The sequence below is a fragment of the Vipera ursinii genome (genome assembly GCF_947247035.1).
Source record: "Vipera ursinii genome assembly, chromosome: Z".
Lineage (NCBI taxonomy): Eukaryota > Metazoa > Chordata > Lepidosauria > Squamata > Viperidae > Vipera > Vipera ursinii.
Window position 1 is genome coordinate 125,614,968 of NC_139517.1, and position 12,651 is coordinate 125,627,618.

The window sequence follows — 12,651 nt, forward strand, 5'->3', positions numbered from 1 at the left end:
AGAATCAAGAGCCCATCTGGAATTGAAGGCAACTCCTACTTCGAGATTCTAAATCAAAATTTTGATTTAGCATTAAAAAATAGTATCCTGCCTCCGACATTCCCATAGAATGTCTTTCTTGTTCCAACAGAGACATGGCAAATGTAGAGGTGGTCCTTAAGTGAAAACCATTCATTTAGCAACTGTTCAAAAGTTACAATAGGACTGAAAGGAGGACTTAAAACTGGTCCTCATACTTACGACTGTCACAGTATCTCCAAGGTCACCTGATCAAAATTTGAGCACTTGGCAACTGGGATATATTTAAGACATCCCAGGCCTGACAGATGGCTGGATGACTTTGGGCCAATTACCAGAAGACGGTGAGTTCTAGCACCACCTTAGGAATGAAAGTTGGTTGGGTGACTTTGGGCCAGTTACAAGGAGATGGTGAGTTCTAGCACCACCTTAGGAATGAGAGTTGGTAGGGTGACTTTGGGCCAATTACCAGAAGATGGTGAGTTCTAGCACCCCCTTAGGAATGAAAGTTGGTTGGGTGACTTTGGGCCAATCACCAGGAGACTGTGAGTTCTAGTCCTGCCTTAGGCATGAAAACCAGCTGGGTGACTTTAGGCTAATCACCAGGAAATGTTGAGTTCTAGTCCCGCCTCAGGCATGCAAGCTGGGTGGGTGACTTGGGCCAATCACCAGGAAACGTTGAGTTCTAGTCCCGCCTCAGGCATGAAAGCCAGTTGGGGGACTGGGCCAATCACCAAGAGACAAGGAGTTCTAGTCCCGCCTCAGGGCTTGCAAGATGGCTGGGTGATTTTGGGTCAATCATTCTGTCTCACCTGCCTCAGAGGACTGTTGTCAAGAAAATAAGAGGAGGAAGGAGAATTAGACATGCCACACTGAACTATTTATAAAAAAGAAAATTATGGTGGGATTTTAAAGAAGTATAATTAAAACAAACCTTCTTCCCAGCAAATGCCGGGCCAATCAGCTATCAAATTCTTGACTCAACACCCATCCTAGCCCAATGATTGGGGGAAGAATCAGGTCTTCATCATCAAAACAAAGACTCACATGGAAAAAATATATATGGTATTTTAGGAAAAAAAATCCACCAAGCTTACTTTCAGCAAATTTCCAGGACGTCTGACAGACAAAGCGTGGGATGTTATGTGTGTTTGTGTGTGTTCTGCATGAATGAGTCTGTTGATAAATGAGTGCGTTCTTTTTTTTAATGCAATACAGAACTGTCTGAAAATATTATATTTTTTTTGAGAAATTTGGCATAGCAGCTGAACTACCCATCAGAAAAAAAACAAGCGAAATAGCCCAACTGTGATTTCTTATAGCCTGGAAAATCAAACTGGAAGTTGAAAAAACAAGACTACACATGGAAAAACAGAAGTTTCAATCATGCTGTCATTATAGCAATACAGATAGTCCTCAACTTATGACTACCACTGAACTCAACATTTCTGTTGTTAAGTGAGACATACATTGAGTTTTGCCCCATTTTACCACCTTTCTTGCCACACTTGTTAAGTGAATCCCTGCAGTTGTTAAGTTGGAAACACAGGGTAAGAAAAAAAAGGTGACGAAGGAGGCAGGAGAAAATAAGGGTCCATAATATTATTTAGGTACTATCAAGTTGGTAATGCCTAGTGATCACATAGAACAGGGCTTCTCAACCAGTGGTACGGGTACCACCTGTGGTACAGTGGCACCTGGCAGGTGGTACGCGACCATCCTAGAAAAGTGGTAGCAGGGGAAGGGAATGAGCTGGACCGGTGGCAGCACCGCACAAGCCTGAGCGAGAGACGGCTGGAGCTGCAGGGCTGTCAGGGCTCAGCAGAAGTCCCAGGATCAGCGCCAGGATCCAGCTGGAGCTCAGCGCTGATCCTGCCACTTCTGAGCCCAGAAGAAACGCTGATCAGCTGGAATGTGGCAGCATCTCCAGGGCCTTGTGATTTTACATTCAGATGCTTGGCAACTGATTCATATTTAGGACAGTCACAGTGTCCCAGGGTCATGTCAAGTGACCAAAACCTGCTGCAACCACCCAGCAGAGGGGGGGAATAAAAACCAAACATGCCCCCCACCCCCACTGCCAATCCTCAACAGAAAGGCTCACAACAATGAAAACCTCGGACAGGAGGAAGAGCACCGCCGGGCGGGCAGGCAGGTGTCTTGCTTGGCTCTGGCTTGGGGGGCACTTTTTTCAGTGTCATTGTAACATTGAACAGCCACTAAGCGAACTGTTGTAAGTTGAGGACTACCTGTACTTCATCACTTTTTTCCCCTTTTTTTTGTCATCAACTTTTTGACACCTTGCTAGGCGACTGGTGGTATTCGGATGTTGCCATATCCTAAAAGTGGTACAATGGGTGAAAAGGTTGAAAAGCCCTGACATAGATAACATCTTCACTCAGATCATTTGTTCTCCACCTGGTCTTTCTGACCCTCCAACAGAGGTACACACCACCCACCTTGCTCCTCGTCATCTTCTCTTTCCTTCTGTCTTCCCCAGAATTATGGACTTCCCAGAAAGCTTGGTTTTTGCATTGATTCGCTGGTTGATTACAGGTATTCCCTGACTAATGACTAAAACTGATGGTAAATGAAGTCAACCAGGACGTAAAAAAGATGTTGAAACTCTAGAAAGAGTCCAGAGAAGGACAAAGATGATAAGGGGACTGAAGGCTAAAACATATAAGGTTGCTGGAATTGGGCATGTGTAGTTTCATTTCATTTTTCATTTTATTAAATTTGTATACCGCCCTTCTCCCGAAGGACTCAGGGCAGTGAACAGGGCATATATAAATAGAAAATACAAAAATTAAAAGAGAATTAAACAATTGCCCAGATAAAAACAATAACAATATAAAAACCCATTAAAACCCTAACGTCCCCCATCAGGCCAGGCCAGCTTGTTCAAATAAATGGGTCTTCAGACCGCGCTGGAAGGAGCGAAGGTCCGGTGCCGTCCGGAGCTCAACCGGCAGTTGGTTCCATAGAGCCGGAGCGCCCACAGAGAAGGCCCTCCCCCTGGGGGCCACCAGCCGACATTCTCTGACTGGAGGCACCCTGAGGAGGCCCTCTCTGTGGGAACGCACGGGGCAGAGGGAAGTTGACGCCGGCAGCAGGTGGTCCCCGAGGTACTCCGGACCCATGCCATGTAAGGACTTAAAGACCATAACCAAAACCTTGAGTTTAATGAAGAGAAGGACGAGGGGGGACATGATAGCAGTCTTCCAGTATCTCAGTATCTCCAAAGAAGAGGCAGTCAAGCTATTCTCCAAAGTGCCTGAACAATTAACCAGCTTGCCTCTGGAAGTTGTAGGTGCTTCAACACTGGAGGTTTTCAAGAAGAGACTGGACAACCATTTTGTCTGAAATGGCATAGGGTCTTCTGCTTGAGCAGAGGGTTGGACTAGAAGACCTCCAAGGTCCCTTCCAACTCTGTTATTCTGAATAATTGTAAGTTGAGGATTACCTATCAAATTGCTGTCCGTTGCAAGATGAGATATTTGGCCTTTGCCCTACCTTCGGAAAGGAGAAAAAGAGAGACATTGGAAGTCGTTGAATCAAAATCAAAATTGGGCTTGGAGCATTTGCTCCTAAACCCTTCTGGATACTTCACATTAGGGAGAACAACTCTTGGCTGAAAAATATCACGCACTGAAGCTCTGCATTCTGCCTTAATTACGTCGGAGGTTTCCTCCACCTAGCTCAGAATTTATTTCACTTTCGTTGGTAGCCCTTCTCTGTTTTTTAAGCCAATAGGATGTAGAATAGGAGTCCCCAATCCAAGGGCCAGGCCACAGCCTGTTCAAAAGCAGGCCGTGGGAGAAATGGGCAAGCAGGCTTGTGTGAAGCTCTACTCACACGAGAGGCAGGCAAGCATGCGCATGTGTGCAAAGCTCCAGAGCGGAGTTCTTGCACTTGTGCGTGAAACTCGACTCACGTGAGCACCCTCCACTCAAGTGCCCTCCACTTGCGTCAGTGGAGCTTCACGCACAAATTCAGGCACCTTCAGCTCGCAAGCAAAGCTCCATTTGGCATGAGGGGAGGGTGTGCGTGCCGCTTGCAAAACTGGACATGTGCGCGTGCATGTGTGTCTGCCACTCACACACCCTGTGCCAGGCCGCCATCAGTCACGAGTCCCTGGGCAAGAGATCTAAATCCAGCTCAACCTGAATGTCTCTCTTATCTCCCGCTCATTTGCCCTGACCGTTAGTTGGTCAGATTCTTGTAGAGCGCTTAAAGTTGGCAATAAATCTTTATATTTCTTTGAACCGCCTCAATCTCCTGTTTTCCCTGGTGCTTGATGAAGGATTTCCACATCACATTCTCTTTTTAATTAATTTAAAAAGTTGTTCAAGTTAATCACTGCAGTTGTTAAGTTAGTAGCGCAGTTGTAAAGTGAATCTGGCTTCCCCACTGACCTGGTGTCAGAAGGTCACAAAAGGTGATCATGTGATCCCAGGACACTGCAGTTACAACAGTTTTAGTGACCATTCAAAGTTACAGCAACATTGAAAAATGTGACTTATGACCATTTTTCAGTTATCATCTTCGCAGTATCCCCATGATCATGTGATCAAATTTCGGGTGCTTGGCAACTGGTTCATATTTAGGACGGTTGCAGTGTCCCAGGAACACGTGATTCCCTTTTGTGACCTTCTGACAAGCAAAGTCAATAGGGAATCCAGATTCACTTAACAACCATGTTACTAACTTAACAACTGCAGTGATTCACTTAATAATTGTGGTACGGAAGGTCATAAAACTCACTTAACAAATGCCTCACTTAACAACAGAAATGTTGGGCTCAATTGTGGTCCTAACTCGAGGGCTAGCTGTATTTAACTTTTCTGGAAAAGCAGAAGTGTGGGGGGCTCATCTTGCCTTAGGGGTAAGACATACCAAAGGGAGGGGGCCACAGCTGAAGAAGACCCCACCAGTTGAAACTCCCTGACCAATGAGATATGCCCAGTGGTGAGAATCAGCCGGTTCGCCCCACTTCGGCAGAACTGGTAGCTAATTTTTTGTTGCCCAGGCCCAGAACGGACTTCCACAAGCGGCATCCACAGAGAACTGGTTGTTCGCATATTTGAATCCCACCACTGGATATGCAGCATGCTCTAGCTCAGAGGTAGGCAACCTTGGCTCTTTTATGACTCGTGGACTTCAACTCCCAGAATTCCTGAGCCAGCCATGCTGAGGAGAAATGGAGAGTTTCCAAGCTGAGCCGTGCTGCCTCAAGAACTCTGGGAGTTGAAGTCCACGAGTCATAAAAGAGCCAAGCTGAGCCATGCTGCCTCAGGAATTCTGGGAGTTGAAGTCCACAAGTCATAAAAGAGACAAGGTTGCCTACCTCTGGCCTAGCTGATTGACCAGGTGGAATTGGTCAATATAATTGGATGAGATGGTTCCTCTTGGTCCCATGCTTTGAAGGGCTTTAAAGATTACAGCCCACACCTTGAATGGGACCTGGAAGCGAACTGTCACTCAGCTCACATAGCATATGTGCCACCCTAGACGTGGGCAAAATTGCTCGTGCCATTGCATTCTGCACCACAATAACAGAATATCAAAGTTGGAAGGGACCTTGGAGATCTTCCAGTCCAACCCCCTGCTCAGGCTGGAAAGCCTGTACCATTTCAGACAGATGCTAGTCCAGTCTCTTTTTAAAATCTTCCCATGTTGGAGCACCCACAATTTCTGCAGACAAGCCGTTCCAGCTGTGCCTTCTTGGGTACCGCAAGCTGGCAGCAGTGAATTAAAACATTCTGCATCTTTTTTGCACCCATCAACTGATTTTTAAGGTTTTTCAACCCTTTTTCAGTGGAACGTAGCTTTGCCTAATGCAAAGCAAAACTTCTCCTAATGCAAAATATCCATTTCCTGTTCTAATTGCAACCAAAACTTCCCAGCAAAGCAGTGGTGCAATTGTTTTCACAATCTTGGCAACTTTTAACATGTGTGGTTTCAACTCCCAGAATTTATTCTGGGAGTTGAAGTCCACACATCTTAAAAGTTGCTACGTTGGCTGGGAAATTCTGGGAGTTGAAGTCCGCACATTTTAAAGTTACTAGTTGGCTGGGGAATTCTGGGAGTTGAAGTCCACACATCTTAAAAGTTGCTACGTTGGCTGGGGAATTCTGGGAGTTGAAGTCTGCACATCTTAAAGTTGCTACGTTGGCTGGGGAATTCTGGGAGTTGAAGTCTGCACATCTTAAAGTTGCTAAATTGGCTGAGGAATTCTGGGAGTTGAAGTCTGCACATTTTAAAGTTGCTACGTTGGCTGGGGAATTCTGGGAGTTGAAGTCTGCACATCTTAAAGTTGCTAAATTGGCTGAGGAATTCTGGGAGTTGAAGTCTGCACATCTTAAAGTTGCTACGTTGGCTGGGGAATTCTGGGAGTTGAAGTCTGCACATCTTAAAGTTGCTAAATTGGCTGAGGAATTCTGGGAGTTGAAGTCTGCACATTTTAAAGTTGCTACGTTGGCTGGGGAATTCTGGGAGTTGAAGTCCACACATCTTAAAAGTTGCTACGTTGGCTGGGGAATTCTGGGAGTTGAAGTCTGCACATCTTAAAGTTGCTACGTTGGCTGGGGAATTCTGGGAGTTGAAGTCTGCACATCTTAAAGTTGCTACGTTGGCTGGGGAATTCTGGGAGTTGAAGTCTGCACATCTTAAAGTTGCTAAATTGGCTGAGGAATTCTGGGAGTTGAAGTCTGCACATTTTAAAGTTGCTACGTTGGCTGGGGAATTCTGGGAGTTGAAGTCCGCACATCTTAAAGTTGCTAAATTGGCTGAGGAATTCTGGGAGTTGAAGTCTGCACATCTTAAAGTTACTAGTTGGCTGGGGAATTCTGGGAGTTGAAGTCTGCACATCTTAAAGTTGCTAAATTGGCTGAGGAATTCTGGGAGTTGAAGTCTGCACATTTTAAAGTTGCTACGTTGGCTGGGGAATTCTGGGAGTTGAAGTCTGCACATCTTAAAGTTGCTAAATTGGCTGAGGAATTCTGGGAGTTGAAGTCTGCACGTCTTAAAGTTGCTAAATTGGCTGAGGAATTCTGGGAGTTGAAGTCTGCACGTCTTAAAGTTGCTATGTTGGCTGGGGAATTCTGGGAGTTGAAGTCCACACATCTTAAAGTTGCTACCTTGGCTGGGGAATTCTGGGAGTTGAAGTCCACACATCTTAAAGTTGCTAAATTGGCTGGGGAATTCTGGGAGTCGAAGTCCACAGATCTTTAAAGTTGCTAAGGGTGAGAAACAACCTATGCACAAGAGATTCAATAAGACTTGGCATCTTATTACAACTCTTTCCCTCTTTTCTCAGCTTTTAAATGCTCAAGTGTGGGAGATGTTTCTGAAGGGCTTCTGCCACACAATCTCAGCACATTCTTGTTCCATGTGTGGCGGGGGCTGCTTCATGGCTTGCCCAGCCCCCCCCCCTCAGAACAACACAGGAAATTTTGAAAAGCTATGACTGAGTCAGCTCCTGCAGGAGAAATCCCTGTGAGCAAACTCAGCGTAGGCGAAAACTCAAAATGAGATGACACACTCCTGCAAACCTTGTATTGACACGTCGCTGGGCCACAAAAGGAACGCAGCTGCACATCCGTGCAAGGAACAAGCTGCTGCTAATTTAAAGCAGTGGGGGCCCCCCCCACACCTTTTGGGCACAAGGGAGCAGTTCCGTGGAGAGAGGTTTTTCCGTGGAGCGGAGGGGGGTTGGGTTTGAGTGCTGCCTGCATTCCATGGATAAGGCTTTGCTTGTTTGCACGGACCGCTTTCTGACATGCCAGAAACCGGTGCAGGTCCACAGAACAGGGATTGGGGACCCCTGATTTAGAGAACTGTTTCTCTATCTCAGCAACTTTAAGATGTAGGAACTTCAACTCCTGGCTGAGGAATTCTGGCAGTTGAAGTCCATATGAATACATTTGTTTAGCGACTAAAGTTACAGTGACACTGAGAAAAAAGATCACAAAAGGTAATCACATGACCTCGGGACACTGCAAACCGTCATAAATGTGAGCCACCTGCCAATTTTCAGAATTTTGTTCACACGATCAATGCTCGTAAATGTGGAAAAAACAGTCTTAAGCCAGTTTTTTTCAGTGTTGTTGTAACTTCAAATGGTCACTGAATGAAACGATTGTAAAGTGAGGACTACCAGGAGTACACCTTAGGGGAAATGGACTTGAAAGGAAAGAAAAAGAAGTTAAAAGTGAAAGTAAAACAACTGCAGGAAGAGAAAATATGGTCTCTATATTATATCTGTTTAATATTTACAGATTCTGTTTAAAGGACTTACCTTCCCAATGTATGTCCTTTAAATCCCAATTCTCAGAACGGTGGCCGGTCAACCATTTTCTATTTACATTTGCTTTTGTAGATAGGAAGCAATGTTTCTTCCATTGCCCAGAAGGTCAGTACCCCAACAGAATTTCTACTTTCTCAAGTACATAACGTAGAAACAGTTTGATGACTGTGGCCATTAACAGAAAGACAGAGTTTGGAAGGGACCTTGGAGGTCATCTAGTCCAACCCCCAGCTCAAGCAGGAAACCTCATCCCATTTAAGACAGGTGGCTGTCCAGTCTCTTCTTAAAAACCTCCAGTGAGGGAACATCCACAACTTCTGGAGGCCAGTCGTTCCACAGATTAATTATTCTAAGTCAGACATGTCAAACACAAGGCCCGGGGGCCGGATCTGGCCCGTGAAGTGGTTTCATTTGGCCTGCGAAGCCATCCTGGAAACAGTGAGGGAACGGCCCCCACTGCCTTGGCCCTGGCCCAGAGACCCTCCTTCTGCCAGAGACCCTCAGATCTGTCCCACTCCTGCCCAGGCCCCCATAGGCACCCTTGATGCGAACGGTGTAGAGCTGGCCACGCCCACCCAGTAGGCCATACGCACTCTAGCCACGCCCACCCAGTGGGCCACGCCCACCCAGGCCACACCCACCCAGGCCACACCCACCTGGCCACTTGAGGGCAACTGCTTATCCGGCCCTCAATGAAATTGAGTTTGACACCCCTGGTCTAAGTGGTTTATAATAAAATACATTAAATATAGTATTTATAATATGTAAAAGTATTCAATGTCCCTGAACAAGGAATGGTTAATAAAAGTAAGAAAACAATATGCGAATGCTGTGGAGAACAAAGAGGAAACAATTGTTTCTGGAGCACCACGAAGTGCCTCAAAGGGAATGGGAAGTATCAAAATTAGTGCTCCGTGGAACAAGGAAGTGAAAGTGACCGAGGATGGGACCAAAATATTTATCAGAAATGAGCGTTGCAAAAAAAAAAAAAAAAAAACTAAGGAAAGATATTATATCCAGGTAGATCTCGCTTAACGATGTCCCTGTTTAGCAGCCATTTGAAGATACAAGGGAGCTGAAAAGGTGACTTTTAAGATTGATTCTCAAACTTACAATTGCCACACCCTAGTGGCTATGTGATCGATATTCATCTCTGACAAAGCTGAAGAAGCTTCTTGGATGAGAAGCGAAATGTCTTCAAAGAAAAACATGGTCACAGGATTTAACGCCGTAAAGCCTGCAAGTGATTCGGTTAATGACTGTGGTAGGAGTGAAGCTGTGAATCCATCATAGTCATACAATGTTTCGCTTAATGACCATGGATTATCTGCTTAGCAAGCATAGCAGAAGTCAAGATTATAAATCTGTTGTGGTCAGAAATAGTGGGTGACTTAAGGAAAAAAAAACTCCAAATAATTCTTGATTGTGCTTACAGATAGTCCTCACTTAATGACCATTAGAACTTGCAACAGAATTGAAAAAAGGGACTCCCCCTTGCAACTTCTCTGTAGTCATGGGATTGCAATCCAGGAACTTGGCAACCACTGCACATTTATAATAGTTCCAGTCTTCTAGAGTTGTGTGATGACTAGTTGTGACCTTTCAAGCCAGCTTCCCACAAGAAAACTCAAAGGGGAAGGTAGCAAGCTGTGTTCACAGGACGTCTTGCTTAACAACTGCACCGCTTAATGATAAATTTTCCTACTTCTATTGTGATCATAAATCTTAAGACTTCCCACAGTATAAATTGGGGCAGGAAGAAACTCGGGCAAGCTTGCAAGATTCTGTTATTCTGTTTTATTACAATGGAAAACATTTCAGGAATCTCTGCTGTTGGCCTGGCCTACCTCAAAGGGCTGGGTGGTAGACAAGAAGGGTATGTGCTAACAACAATAAGGTGAGGGATGAATGGGTATGAAAAGAATGTGGGCCGCTAGTAAAGTGCAAAAGAATTACACTGAGGTGGTTTGAACATGGAAAAGAGAATTAATCAGGGTCAAATTTCAAAATAAATATAAAAGACAGGGCGAAGTCAGAGATAGATTGAACTTGCTGGGTTTGGATGGAATGGACTAAATCCTGAATCAAGGAGGGGAGAGATGTTTAAAGAACATAAAGAAGTACAGATAGTCCTCAACTTACAACAGTTCATTTAGTGACTGTTGAAAGTCACAACAGCACTGAAAAAAGTGACTTAGGACCCTTTTTCACAGTTCCCTTTGCAGCATGCTCATATGATCAAAATTCAGACGCTTGGCAACTGACTCATACTTATGACCATTGCAGCGTCCTGGGGTCACGTGATCACATTATGCAACCTTCTGACAAGCAAAATCAATGGGGAAACCAGATTCACATAACAACCAGGTTACTAACTTATCAACTACAGTGATTCACTACACAACTGTGGCAAGAAAGCTCATGAGACGGGCCAAAATTCACTTAACAACTGTCTCACTTAACAACAGAAATGTTGGGCTCAATTATAGTCATAAGTCAAGGACTACCTATATTTAAAGCAGCATTTAGATACGGTGAAAACAAGGATCGAAAAGTTTCAAAAGGTCTAATTTTCTTTTAAAAGTGAAATAAAACCTTTTTTTTTTCCTTTCCTGACTTTCTACCTTAATTTCTTTACTACTGTTCTCATGGTTTGCATAATGTTGCTTACTGAGAGGATGTTAAGTGGATGGATAAAAGTTAACTGTGCATGCCGCTTTTTTATAGAACTCTTCAATGCTAAATTAAAAATTATTTATTCTCACCCTGTGGTTTCTATCAACTGTTGGGGTTATGTTCTATTAAAGAGAATGTTTTACCTTAGGAATCTATAGGAAGACTGTGCTGTAAATCAATGTTTGTGAACCTTGGCAACTTTAAAAGAGGTGTGGACTTCAACTCCCAGAATCCCCCAAGCCAGCCATGCTGTCTACCATATCGCTTCCCGTTTTTTTTCTTTTTTCAATTATGGTCATAAGTCAAAGAATACCTTTATTAGTGTGCCTGCTAAGTTGTCCTTTTTGTCTATTAATTACTGGTCCCTGTGGTGGATTATCTTTTTTGTGTTGTAGAGAAAGCCAGAAGGAAAAATGTCTGCAAAATCTTCTCATTCTTGAAAACTGCAAATCTTTGCTGTTTTCTAAATCTTCAGCTGGCCTAAGGTGAGTGCTATTCTAGTGTAAGTAAATTTGATGTGTGCTTTATCTCTTTTTAGACCAAAGGAAGGTGGGTGGAAGGCATCCATGCAAGACACAAAGAGGTATTTTCAAGGAAACAGATTTTTCTCAGGCTGTCAACAGACTATCAACTGAAGCTCCATCACTTGGTGTCGACTTTAACAGAATAACAGAATTGGAAGGGACCTTGGAGGTCTTCTAGTCCAACCTCCTGCTGAAGCAGACGACCTACAACATTTCAGACAAATGGTTGTCCAATCTCTTCTTGAAAACCTCTAGTGTTGGAGTACTATACCTATAACTTCTGGAGACAAGCCGTTTCACTGCTTTAATTGTCCTAATTGTCAGGAAATTCCTCCTTAGTTCCAGGTTGCTTCTCTCTTTGGGTAGTTTCCATCCATTGCTTCTTGTCCTGCCTTCAGGGGCTTTGGAGAATAGCTTGACTCCCTCTTCTTTGGGGCAGCCCCTGAGATATTGGAACACTGCTATTGTATTGCTGACAGACCACTCAGAGACAGCAGGCTTAACTTCGACAGGTTTATTCAGAATCGAACAACTGGGTGTTAGGCTTTAGCTCTTTTATAGCTGGCCGCTGGCCGGGTGGTCCAATCCGCGGGCGTTCTTCTCCCGCCGGGATTCAGGAACCAATCCGCTGTAGGCTGTGTTTGACAGCTCCTTCGTCCGCATGGCTGGAGCGCATGCGTGGTACCGTGCTTGTGTTGACAGCGGAGAGCTGTTAACTGGCTGCGCCTGTGCCTTCGCTGTGGTGGATTTGACAGCTGTCAAAACTCCCGCATGTTCTGCTGTCATGGTGTTTACCTCACGATAATACAACTGTATTAACTTATTAAACGTTAACATTCCTTACATATAATACAGCTATTAGATTATCGGCAGGAAGGACAAGGGAGACGCGTCTTTCTTAACAGGTTGTTTATTGTTAGCCCGGACAAGAAAACAGGGAACAAACATGCCTTATATAGGCAGCTGTCAAACGGGACAGCAAATCAGCGGGGCACGTTTTCCCGCCAAGAACAGGGGGCCAATCGGTCAGCTGTTAGGGCAGAATCTCCCCAGAGACAGTGCTAGCGCGTTAGTTAGGCAGGGGAATCCCGTCAGCTGGTTTTGGCGCGCGGCCGGCGTTTT

The 12,651-nt window shown here is 44.7% G+C and overlaps 1 protein-coding gene across 1 annotated transcript in view; it reads right to left on the reverse strand.

Annotated features, from left to right (window-relative positions):
* The window catches only part of LOC310648880 (mitogen-activated protein kinase kinase kinase 3-like), a 111,389-nt gene that overhangs the window by 69,170 nt on the left and 29,568 nt on the right, over window positions 1-12,651 (reverse strand). The gene's annotated exons all lie outside the window — the stretch shown is intronic.